The sequence below is a fragment of the Triticum aestivum genome, chromosome 3B (assembly GCF_018294505.1).
Source record: "Triticum aestivum cultivar Chinese Spring chromosome 3B, IWGSC CS RefSeq v2.1, whole genome shotgun sequence".
Lineage (NCBI taxonomy): Eukaryota > Viridiplantae > Streptophyta > Magnoliopsida > Poales > Poaceae > Triticum > Triticum aestivum.
Window position 1 is genome coordinate 184503067 of NC_057801.1, and position 13711 is coordinate 184516777.

Here is a 13711-nt window from a genome sequence, read left to right on the forward strand (position 1 = left end):
CGCCTCGGCCTTCGCATTGTCAAGATCGCGCTGATGGTGGCTAAGGTTGATAGCCACCTTCAGCTTACGCCGTTGCTCCGCCAGCCGAAGACCCTCAGCCCTGAGGCACACGTCGACGTCCGCGAGTTCACCACCAAGCCGGTTCATCACGCCCATCGCCTCCTGGAAGAGCTCGTGGCGAACGACGCTTCGTTCATGCTCAAGCTCAAGCGCACGGCCCATCTCGTCTTCCACCATGGGGGCTGCGCGCGAGGCCTAAAGCGGTGCCCCCTCTCTCAGCAGGGGGCTGGGGGCTGGCGCTGCCCCAGGAGCCAGCCAGGCCTCACGATGGGCCCGAACCAATCGGGGCCCGCTGCTTGAAGAGGAGCCGAAGACCGAAGCCAACCAGCCACCGTCCATGACCAGAGGAGGGGTCCTGGGCACGCCCGCCAAGCTCCAAGCAAGGCCACAGAGGAGGGGCGCCGAGGTCGCGGGCTCAAGGCACCATGGAGGCGAGCACGCCTCTCCAACCGACCCCGCACCAGGAGCGACGTGCGGCCTCGGGGCGCTCAAGGCCAGCGGGGGAGTCGAGGAAAGAGGAGGCTGCTCCTCAGGAGATGTAGCGGCTTTGGGGAAGGGACCCTGAAGAACTACCATTAGGAAGGAAAGCAACACTCAGGAAACCATAAAGATGCAGTACTTACTCGTCGATGGCAATGTACTTCTTCCGCTTCAACGGCCCGAAGATACCACTACTGCCACTCGGGGATCCCTTCCTCTTGTGGAGCTCCTCGAAGTCCACACCAAGTCGACCGAAGCGCTGGACGTGGCGGCCGGCATGGGGCGCAACCGGAGAAGCACTCGAAGGGACAGCTTCAGGGGCGCCGAGCTGAGGAGAGCAATCGGGCGCCATCTCGTGGCCACCTGCCGAGGTATCAGGAGCTTCGGCCTCAGGAGCCGCGCGCCGCATCGCCTCCGCAACTGACGCCCCGGGGGAAGAATCATGAGTTCCCGAGGACGATGCCCTGGGGGCCCCAGGCGGCCTCAGCACCTCGGCGCTCGGGCCACCGGCCTCTGACGGTGCTCGCCCCCCTGCCGCCACATTCGGGGTGAGCTCGACACCGACAGCGAAGAGGGAAACCACGTGGACAGGGTTCTCATGGGGCCCCACCAGGCCGTCTAGGCGCAGCCCCCACTCATCAAAGGAAGGCATGTGCTCCGCCAATTCCTCCTTGTTCGAGCAGCGGTACAACAAACAACTCTTCCCAGGCATGTCGTCCGGTGACGGAGCGCCCGCTAAAGACCCAAGCACCGTCTGCCGCGTCTCAAGAGGGAGCCCGGACTCCTGAAGCCTCATATGGTCCTTGCTATTGAGCAAGCCCACATTGGCCTAGAGTGGCACTGAAGTGGAGCGACCCGACGCTGGACAAACTCCTTCACCACCGTAGGCGCAGTCACGCCACGGTCCTTCAACCTCTTTAGCCTAAGCCAGACGGGGACAAGGCAAGGGCTTGAGAGCTTCTCGTGACTCCAACCGGAGTTGGGGACGGCGGGCGCCGACGGAGAATGAAGCAGAGGGCTGAGCACTCTGACATCAACAAATACCCACCGTGTCCGGAACCTGCTCATGGATGGAGGAAGCTCGAAGTTGATCCCTGCGCCTGCCGTCGCAGCCACAGCCTGGAAGCTCAGGCATCCCGAGCTCTGCCGGGGGTCAATCAGATGCAATGAGAAGAAGTGGCGAAGAAGGGCCACGGAAGGGGCAATGCCCACCATGGCCTCACACACGAAGGTGAAGACGGCAAGAAGGGTCACCGATTGGGGATCAAGATGCAACATGTGCATCTGATAGTGTTCAAGCACTGCGTTTAAGAAGGCGGAGAAAGGAGGGACCAGGCCAGCCCAAAGGGCATCGATGAAGACTGGGACCTCGGGGCAGCCCGGTCAATGCGAGCATGAGACGCAGGCCAAGCCGCCGTCTTCCCCCACTCATTGAAATGGGAGGCGAGCATGGGCCGCACCTTGCCCATGGCCTCATCGTTGAGCACTAGCGATCGGCCAACTGCGGGCTCGACGGTCGGAGGCGCACTGTCCAAAGACAGAGGTTTCTTCCCCTTATCCGCTTGTTTCGGCGCCATGGCAATGGAGTGAGCAGAGCTCGGGTCAGATTGGAAAGAGGAGCGGAGTTCCGGGGAAGCAGATGAATTGGGAAAGTATGGCGCGGGCGATGTAAGAATAACTGTGTAGGTTGCGGTGGCCGCATAGCCAGGCGGATTCCAAGACAACATGGGGAAGCAGAGACGTCCACGTCCAATCAACCGCCACGCGTCGACCAAGGCCGCAGGCTATTGGGGCCCGCGGCACTCTGCACTTTACCTTTGGCTTCGCCTCGAAGCCAAGCCCAAGTGCGCCTTAGGCCCGGGGGCTACTGTCGGCGTTCTAGGAACGGGGGTCCCCAGACTTGCCCGCCTGCGGCCCATGGCGTGGCTCTGCGAGCGGGCCCATACGGCCCATCTTCACCAACAAGTACTCAAGACCCTCACGAGGGTCCAAGCCTTGCGAGGCGGACATCACAAGACCTCCTCAGGAGCATCCTCACTAGGTTGGCTCACGAGGGGCGGAGAGAACAAGGCAAGGCAAACCTCGCGCGGTTCTCGTGACGTGAGCCATGACGAACGAGACCAGGCGGGCGCCAGCGCGCGAAGTGTCCTTGTTTCCTCTTTGGTGCTAAGGAAGCAAGCGCAGGCGTGGAGTACCAAGGCGTCAAGCAAAGGTTTCCATATCAGTGCAACGAGACCAAGACCAGCGGGACGGCAAGACGGAGGTCACCATGGAGCCCAAGGTGGCGCCACCACCAGAGCCTTTTGTAGGCGAAGACTGCTTTTGTCAGGATAAGCTCTACTAGCTGTCCCCTTTCAAATTGGCCATTGTTGGCTCCCTTCCCACTCAATATTTGGGAAGAGGACCAGGGCCCCTATAAATAGGACTAGCCACCACCGTGGCTAGAGAGACGGATCGTACCCATCCAGTTCATCCCCACACCCATCGAGCACAAGAAAACCTCAACTTTAGGAGGCTGTTCTTCCCCTTGTACTGTTCATCCATAGCCCAAGAGGCAATCCACCACCACCACACTGGAGTAGGGTATTACACCACAACGGTGGCCCTAACCAGTATAAATCTTGTGTCCCTTGTGTTGCGAGTTCGTCAAGTTAGCCCTTGAGATCATAGCGAAACTAGGACGTGGATCGGTAGGAGGGAGATCTTCGTGCGCACCCCAGAGTTCGAACCTTGAGGGTTTTGCCGGAACCCGTGATCCGACAGTCACTATATGGTCTATATCATTCTAGTTTATGTTGCCGAATCAAGATATACAATTCAAATCATATCTATTTAAGACAAAGCAGCATAGACAAAACATAAGTGTGGGAAACTACACAGCAATAACAACACTTATAATGTGCATGGCATGAGAACGTAACTGTTTATTCAATTGAAACTGAAATCAAGATAGAGCAAGTTACAATACCAAACACGTTAAAGAAACCGGTTTAAAACATACATGTTGCGCCATTGTAGTTTCAATTGCATCCTTCAAATTTGAAATTACTTGGTATGAGTAAATACAGTGATGCAAGAGCAAAGTAGTATGAACCATAGCTACAGAACCTGACCTAAGAACAATTCTTCTTCTGCTTTAAGCGTTGACTTGGGGTTCGGAGTGGTGGTCCTCCTGCTTTGGGCACTGCAGTTGCCTTACTAACTGCTCGCGTTTGGGTGCTCTGTAGTGGAGACGGTGCTGTGTCAACTGGAACTGGGTTACTATCTACTGGGGTTGGGGTTAGAAGGGGTGTAGCTGGTTCGCTGTCCAACTGGGTAGGGGTACAATCTGCGTGAGTCTGGGTTATGTGTGGTGGGGCTGGTTCTTGGGCAAGTACAACTGTGGTTCTATCTGCATCGACAGGTAGCACGATCTTTTCTGAAGACCGTGTTTTTACCCCGACAGATACTGCCATCACCCCCTCCAATTTAAATGGCTAATGAACAAGAAAAGTAATTGAATGTACATACATTGTAAGATAAACATGTGCAATGGATAGTAGGGAAGAAAACAGGGCATGAAATAATTCACATTTATGTTGTCTAACCAAACAAAATAGCAGGACATAATTTCACATATATGATGGCTAATTAAAGAGGATAGCATGACACAATTTCACATGTATGATGGCTAACTAAACAGGATAGAATGACATATTTAAAATATGATGACTATGTAAACAGGATGACATGATATAACTATACGATGTGTCTATTAAAGTGGTTGGCATGCCATGAATCACAAACATGCCGTCGATGGAAACATGATGGCATGATATAATTCACGGATAGAATGACATAATTCAAAATATGATGACTATGTAAATAGGATGAGATGATATAACTATATTATGTCTTTAGAAAATGGGTTGGCATGCTGTCTATGTAAACATCATGGCATGATAGAATTCGAATATATGATTTATATACTAAGCAAGTGAGCAGAGGGCAATCGCATATATGGTGTGTCAACTAAGGAGATGGCATTCAATATTGTGTATATGATGTAAAAACTAAGCATTGCAATACAACATATGCATGATATGAGTAATATAACCCTGCCAAGTTTGAGCATACACCTAAGGGGGATAATAGGACTGGTCATCTGCCTCTGAATCCTCCTCTGAAGAGCTATCTATAACCAGCAAGATATCTGCTTTAGGAGGTAGCATTGTCTGCTCTAAAGACCTTGTTTTGACTCCAGATTTCTCCATCACCAATTCAAATGGCTGATGCACAGGAGGAGCAGTTGAATATACAAACATTGTCGACAAATGCAACGAGAAATACAAAAAAGGACGGCATGATATAATTCACGTATATGACGCCTGGCTAAACAACATGGCATTGCATAATTCACATATATAATGCCTTGCAACAATATAGCATTGCATAATTCACATATATAATATCTTGCAACAAGATGTCATTGCATAATTCACATATATGGTAATTAGACACTAAATAGGTGGCATTCACACAAAGCATGTCTAAAGTCTAAACTAAGCAAATGACATAGCAATGCAAGATACCATACACACGATATGAGCATCATAACCCTGCCAAGTTAGAGCATGCACCTGGGGGGGGGGGGAATAGGACTGGTCATCTGTCTCTGAATCCTCCTCTGAGGAGGTATCCGTAACCAGCAAGACATGTGCTTCGTCAAATAGCATTGTATGCTCTAAAGACCTTGCTTCCACTCCGTGTCGAATGGCTGATGCACAGGAAGAGTAATTGAATGTACTAAAATTGTTGAAAAATTTAACACGTAATAAAAAATGATGGCATGATATAATTCACATATAAGATGACTGGCTAACCAGGGTGGCATTGCAAAATTCACATATATGATGCCTGGCTAAACAAGATGGCATTGCATGATTCACATATACGATAAAGAAACAAAAAGATGGCATTGACACAAAGCATGTCTAAACTAAGCAGGTGACATATTTGATGTATACAGTAAGCAATGCAAGGCACCATATGCATGATATTACCAACATCAGCATGCCAAGTTAGAGCGAAGACCTCAGGGGGTAAATAGGAGTGGTCTTCTCCTTCTGAATCCCCCTCAAAACAGTTATCTTCCTCTTGATTACGATCCGAAATGGGTGGAGGGGGGCTGCCTTTGCGCCCACCATGGAGTGACGTCTGCATGAAATTTTATTGCCACGCAAGGCTCATCTCTTTTGCTCTACATGTTCAGCTCCATTGTGTACCATAACTGACGTGCATTGGAATAAAACATAGTGAGATTATGTAAGGAGTGCATGCACAAATCCAGAGTGATGGTAGCAAACTGTGGATAGACCCAAAACCAATGATAGCAAGCAGATAATAGCTTTAGTTAAAAGATACAGATAATGGGTCCTTTAATGTTTGTTTGCACCCAACATGAAACTCATAGTAGACACCTGAGATTAACCGATAGTACTGATTGCTACCCCAATATGCACCCCACAACCATTTAAAAACTCAAGTTTCAGCATTAGTTTGGACCTCACTCGGAGTCTAATAGGTGAACACGATGATAAAGTAGCATGTCATCATATTATGCGATGCATAACGTAAGAAGAGACGGAAGAGTGTGACCTCTCTTGCGGACCCGTGTAGTCCTCAAGGTCATCTGCTCAGTTGATGATGGCAATGCAGTTGTCATGGCTGCCGGTGGCGGGGAAGAAGATCTGAGGCGGCGAAAGACAATCTGGAGAGCGGACCCCTGCTGTGGTGAACCCTTTCATCGTTGGAGCAGCTGAGCTGGGGTGGAACACAGTGCAGCAGGAGCAGGACAAACCACACAAGGTTTTCTTTGACACATATCTGTAACAAAAGTAATTGTGTAAGGGCTTGTCTGAATTTGAGATTCTAACAATGTAGGGATAGGAAATAGACAGGAATAGGATAGGAATGCATGTGCAAAATAGAGTATTTAAAGACACAGGATTTCTGCCAATCTGGGTGTTTGATTCACAAGAATTGGAAGATCACAGGATGCAAAGAAGCATGGTGAGATTAAGTCAAACCACAAGAAAATGTATGGTTATAATGCTATTATGCTACTATCTCTTAGTCTTTTGCTTCATGAATAGGAATTTGAAAAGGAGGACAGGTGCAAATTAAAATTCCTACGGTTTTTCTTTCAAGGAGACACTAAAGGAACAAATTCTATAGTTTTCCTTTGCTCCATTCCTTTGAACCAAATGCATGAATAGCAGTACCATAGGAAACTTTCCAATTCCTATGTTTTTCCTTCACTTTTCCTTTCAAGCACTGGCGATTCTAGTAGGCAGGCTTGAGCAAGGAAAATCCTACATTCAAAAAATGTTTTTGTGCTACTTATACTACTTTGGACCCAGGTCACTGCCCTACTAGCTCAACTCCCAGGCCCATCGACAAATCCACAGCTCAAACATGCAGAGATAAATAATGATGGCGTTCAAGAGAGTCCATCACGGATAGCTAAGTTGCCTGGTACCTCACTGCTTGTCATATAGTAGGAGAAACTAATCATATTTCACGTTACTGCGTGTGCTTAGTGGAATATATATATAACATGTAGAGTAAAAAAGAGATGCAACAAGTGTACAACCTCTTTGGTGAAGCTATGTCGATCTCAGCGTGATTGGGTTGGTCAGTGAGGATGCTCCGGCTGACTTGGCTGTCGGAGGAGGTGAAGAAGATCTTATGCATCTTGAGATGGAGCCCGGGGTACTGCTCTGCTGTGATGGAGGGTTTCGTTGTTGGAGTAGCTCCGGTGAGTTGTACGACGCCGAGGCTGAAGTAGGACAGGAGAGACAACGTTAACCTGAGTGGAATTCTAATAGCATCTCCAATAGATGACGTAAAATACATAACCACAAAGTGCTAGGTGTAAAATACATCAGCCGCTCATCTTTGAACTTAACTGTCGAAACTGAATTTAACTGTCGAAACTGAACTTAACTGTCGAAACTAAATTTTGCTGTCGAAACAGAATTGTACTGTCGAAAGTGAACGCACTAGTAGCAGAAAAGCAGTAGCAGCAGTAGTCCGTGCGAGAGCCGGGGCAGCTGGTCGTGTAGCAGCATCAGGTGAGGCTACACGTCAGTCGACTGACTTTTTCATCTCTGGTCAGTCGATTTTCCAGCCGTTGGATATGAAATCAAGGACCTGCAGTTTATCTTCAACCTCCACCCCCCTGAGCCGCCAGCCACCACCGGCCAAAGAGCCGCCCCCCGCCACCCGCGGCCAGCGGTGCGCCGCCCCGACTGCCCCGAAACCACTCCCCACCGCCGGTCCGTCACCGCCCCAGCCATCCCTCTAGCCCCCCCACATGCCGAGCTTTTTCTCCGGCGATCCCCACACCACTGCCCCACCACCACCAGCGACCACCTCCCCCACCCTGAACCCTAAGATAGATAGTGGGGTACCTCTCCGATGAGCCCCCCTCCCCGCTGCGGCTGGTTCTTCCTTAACTCCGGCGAGCCCCCCCTGAAAATCGACCGACCCAAAAGTCAATTCAGTCAACTGAAGTGTAGCTAAATCAGAGCAGCATCGCAAGAAAGAGCAAGAGCGAGAGTAGTAGTGCGAGCAAGAGCAAGAGCAATAGCAAGAGCAGCCCAAGCAGGGGACCAAGAGCAAGAGCAGAGCACCAGCGCGAGCGAGAGCTAAAGCAGTAGCGGCTCCTACTGATGTGGACATCGCCGCTGAGGGAGCGACGCCGTGGAGGAAGTGGCCGGCGACGCTGCCGTGGATGGAGCCGCGCCATGTCGGCTCGGGACCGAGTGTCGGCAACACCGTGGGATCGAATCAAGAAGAAAATGCAGCGATTAGTGTACAACCTATTTGGTGGTGCCCATTAGGCCTCAGCTTCATCCAAGGAAACGATGATGGTGATGCTCTTCCGGTGGTGCAGGTGAAGACGGCGGTGTGGGAATGGAGGTGGCGCGAAAGACGAGGGGAACATCAGGGCAGCTCCTTGGAGGTGGAGGACGGGGTGGCTGAACCGGCGGCACGAGGAGATCGTTGACGGATCCTCATCCGGTACGGTGGATGAGGGACGTCGAGGTGTTGCTGTGGACGACGTTGTCGGGGAAGAGGCTCCGGCTGGGTGTCGGACGGAGGAGGATGTGGCACTTCGCGGGTTTTCGCGGCCTCGGTGTACAAATGGGTGGGCGGATGGGACGGGAGTGGGGAACCATGGCTTAGGGACGCGCTTGTCCGAAATGTGGGGTAAGTTACGAAAGTACCCCCACCAATTTGACCTAGGTGGTTCTTTCGGTTCAGGGGTATCACGGGTATTTCGCGTGTCGGGATTTCACAGGAGGTGGGAGTTTTTGCGTGCGTTGTAATTTTGGAATAGCAAGGCGCAGGTTGAGATGGAGGGAGTTGTCGAAGCACAACAAGACAAAGATATATCTTAAATATTTCGGGGTAACAAGGCAGGAGTTTCCCAGCACGATAGACAGAGACGCTAGCTTGAAATTTCGGCATAACAAGGCGCGGCTTGAAATTTCGGGAGAACAAGCTTAACGTGTACCAAAAAAAAAGACAATTCGCACCTCATCACTTGAGAGTCCATGTCCCGTTTTACTATATTACTAGAAATGCATTCAAATACAATAAAAAACTAAAAAAATCGGGACAACAAACATAACATGTACAATACCAAAACAATTTGCACTTCCCTCAACAATAAAAAAAATAATGTGTGTTGTCTAGTATATGGACTAAATTTGAGTACATTTTCCTTGTTTGAATGGGATTGTACTCGGGCTAGTTATACAACCATCTAAATATTATTTTCACAACACATGACATGAATATAGGAGAAGTAAATTCCTATATAAATACGAACTACATGTACATACGATCTCAAATTCAAATATATGTATCCATTTTATGTTGAATTCAAAACATAGTACATGTATGCTCTAGCTAGATGTTCGGAATCTAAACCATGTATGATATACTACGTACAATGTGTTTAACACGCACAACACACACACAAGCACCATTTAGACTAGTAAGGTGCACGTGCATTGCACGCATGAGATTTGGCAACCAAATTATGAATAAATACCACATTATAGTATGTAATCTTTGAGTCATATATGCATGATGTAGATCTTCGTTTAATTCTTATAGTTCATTTCATTCAAAATCATCTAGTTTTTATAAGAAAGTTAATCTATTTTTAGATTCATGGAATTGTGCGTTGTAAGGCATAAAGTAAAAAACAAATAACGGCAAATCATGTAGAAAAACATTTGGGCAATTCTGATACGGAAGATTGTAGAACAAAGAAGAAGTGCTTGTGTTTTGAGGTTTGTGCATTATGCTTAAGTTCAACCATGGAGTCTTCTAGATTGTACATGTGGCAAAATCTGGTGGAATCTAGATGATATCCAATGGCCAATAGTGCTCAAATTTGTCATCTCTGCACCATCGGATTGGCCTCATCCAATGACCATCTTTCAAATTTAAAGTTATTCACACACTATATAAAAAATATAAAATATAATATATATAGGGGTATAGATATAGATATGTGATGCGAAAGCCACCCATCATCTCCAATTAGAATAGTGTGTCCATGCACGGATGCAATGTGGCCAAACGATGTCTGCCATCGGTATCTCAAATTCAAATCAGTCTGACCTTGTTCAATGTGTATACAGTATAGCATGCTCGTTTCCAAACCACACCGCGCATATCTCAGTTATATTCATGCATGCATGGGTTTCAAACATCATGATCTCTTATTCAAATATTTGAATTCAAGTTTACATTGATTATGGCCTCACCTAGTCTTTTACACCCACACAATCGTCTTCTCTTTATAATTGTACCACTAACTTTCTCTTGTGCATGCATGCACACACACTACCTGTCAGAATTATCCATCACACACATGCAATCTTTTTCTTCAGGTCGGTCTCCCATGCATGCACACACACACCTCCCCCTCTCCATCATATCGGGCATTCTTTATCTCTCACGTGCATGCGCAATGATCGATGTTCTTCTGTGTGTGTGTATATATAGCTAGGTCTTTCATAGTTTTCCACACAAACCAATCAATCTATATATGTAGTGAGGTCTCACCCTCTTTCCCACATCCACATCGATCAATCTATACCTCTATATATAGGATTACATAGCTAATACACCCACATTAATTATATATCCAACGTCCCCCTCTCATCATCCATGCCTTCCGCTTCATCTCTCAGACGCGCGCACAGTGGCGAAGACAGGGGCAGCAAGGGCCCTGCCCCCCTAACATCACTATATATCGAGGCTAATATGATATGACCATTAGACAATTGCTGGTAAAATGGTTTAAGTTGATGAATTGGCCCTCCTCGTAAAGTATTAGCAATGCTTGGCCCCCTAGCTCATTAATTTAGTTTTCATGGCTCCGCCACTGCGCGCAACAGCGCACGTTCTTGCCCCCTCTCTTTAAATATCGATCTCACACACTTAAGCACTCCTTCGTAGTCTCCCTCCACTTGGCCCCTCACACCATCTTCTAGCCCCCACCGGATTTTGCCACATGTACAATCTAGCAGACTCCATGGTTGAACTTAAGCTTAATGCACAAACCTTAAAACACAAGTGCTTCTCCTTTGTTCTAGAATCTTCCGTATCATAACTGCCCAAAGTTTGTTTCTAGTTGAACTGCCATTATTTGTTTTTACTTTATGCTTTACAACGCACAATTCAATGAATCATAAAATAGATTAAGGGCTTCTTTGATTCAAAGGATTCTCAAAGGAATTTTGGAGGATTCTAATCCTTAGGAATTATTCCTATCTTGGTTGTTTGATTCATAGGATTGTAAACCATAGGAATTTTTCCGTTGGATTCATTTGCACTAGATTTCATAGGAAACATCCCATCCGCTCAAACCTATTTGAAAGAATCCTGCGTTTTTTCTATGCACAATCAAACACTCGTTAATTCTGTAGGATTCAAGATGACATTCCACTCTGAAACCATGTTTTTCCTATTCTCGCGTTTTGGAAATCCTACGAATCAAAGAGGCCCTAGCTTTTTATAAAAACTAATTAATTTTGAATGAGATGAACTATAAGAATTAAACGAAGGTCTACATTAGGCATATATGACTCAGAGCTTACATGCTATAGTGTGGTATTTATTCATAATTTGGTTGCCAAATCTGATGCCTGCAATGCACGTGTACCTTACTAGTACTTTGAGTATGTGCAAAACACGTAAATTAGAATTCCAATGGCCCACTACACAGACAGTGTTTCTCTTATAGTTCATGAAGCCACGTGGCACATTTGGAGGTGTTGTCGCAACCTCCTTGTGTGGATTGATCACACTGACGTGCTGCTGGTTCCAGAAGAATATGCTCGTCCTATCTGAGCCACACTGGTGGTACATGCACGAAGCGAAGATGTGCACGCACGCACTCATTCCCTCGCACGCACATGCGGGTACACGGGCGGTCGCATTTTTGTACAAAGATCCACCCCATGTGATAATTTGACGCGTGTAAAGTCCTTCACTTCATTGATGGTCAATTAATACAGTGCATGCAAATTGAGTGGACGTGAGGGTGGAAGAAAGACATTAATACTCCACTGCGCGCATGTGAGTAGTTAAATCATGGGTTGCTAGTAATTCCATTGGTCTCCTTCGTATTTTGTGCCAATTTTTGACCATATTTGTAAGTAACATAATATTTATGCATATCATAAAAAGTGGCACAAAAAAAGGCGGCCAATAAACCAGTACGTAGGCAGCATGATCAATTTTTGCCAGGGCTACTATTGGTGGCCTTTGTATTTATATATGGACGGAGTGGAGTAGTACTATCTTTATCTTAGCCTCGTAGGGCTCTCCCAGCGCCTAGACTCGCCTCCCCGCCTCGCCCACCGGATCCCGCAATGGATAATCCCTTAGATCCAAGGATCCCGTGGGCTGCCCTCTCGCTGTGGCTCGCAGCACTGTTACCTTCGAGCGAAACCCACATGTGTTTCAGAGGGGATCCATTGCTCTGGAATCACAGATCGGTGGCGCTAGAGGACATGCCAGGGCTGCGTTTTAGGTGGTGGACAGTAAGGGCAAATCGGATCGAGGAAGCGTCACATCAATTGGAGAAAAGTTCCAAGGAGTTGCGCCTGGCGCAACACAAGGCGGAGGCGCAAGTCGATCTCAGGGGAGAGATGCTGAGGGATGTCATCATCTGACAACATCGCATTGATTTCGAGCTAGGGCTAATGGCAGAGATCATATTCACGGAGTCGACTGTGGAGGAAAGAACGTGCATGCCTGCGCAATGGCATGAGCAGCCGGTGCAATTGTTCAAATGGGCGGTAGGAGAAGCCAAATCTCGGGACCAGTGGCATCGGCGCCGCTGGGCATGCATCATAGGTGAGGTGAGCTGCCCTCCTTCCCCGCCAGCGATGCAGTTACCTAGTCGGTTGCTGCTGCAGTGAACTTGCAACGCCATGTCGGTTTGTAACCTTGACAATCACTCCATCGATATGTATTGTATTCCTGTGAAAATAGTTGGTCGTTTGGAAAAAGATGGTAATTGATTTATCACTAGTTTTAGAATGCTTGGTTGTCACAATCAACCGAAGCCACAACCAGAAGTCTCGATCACGTAATACTTTACGGTCGGTCGCACCAACAGACTGTCGGTCGGACCTGCATCTCACCATAGGGACACGCATCGGCTTGGTCTGACATGTACGACCAGTTACATCACTGACTTGTGCGACCGCATTTGAGCAGTGTATTTCTCCCTCTATCTCAGTTTACAAGTCTTGCACGTGTACCTAGGTCGTTAATTTGACCAACTTAATAAGAAGCATACATTATGAAAAATATATCATTACAAACTTCAAATATTCTATTTTTAATGATATATTTTTTATGTTAAACAATTTATTTTATGTAAGTTACATTGACGACCTAGATACACGTGCAAGCCTTGTAAACTGAGATGGAGGGAGTACTACTTGAAATTTATGTTCCACTAAACTCATCGGAAGCCGTTTCTAACCTCGAAACCAAAACCATCAATTAATCTTTACCTTGTTCCCATCACATTCCAAAGTACTAGTGCTACAATTAAGTGCAAGCCTGCTCACACCTACTAGTACGT

General features: G+C 47.5%; 1 pseudogene; it reads left to right on the forward strand.

Moving 5' to 3' along the window:
- The first annotated feature begins 817 nt into the window (after positions 1-817).
- LOC123067439 (actin-related protein 2/3 complex subunit 3-like) overlaps positions 818-13711 on the forward strand; it is a 72097-nt pseudogene continuing 59203 nt past the window's right edge.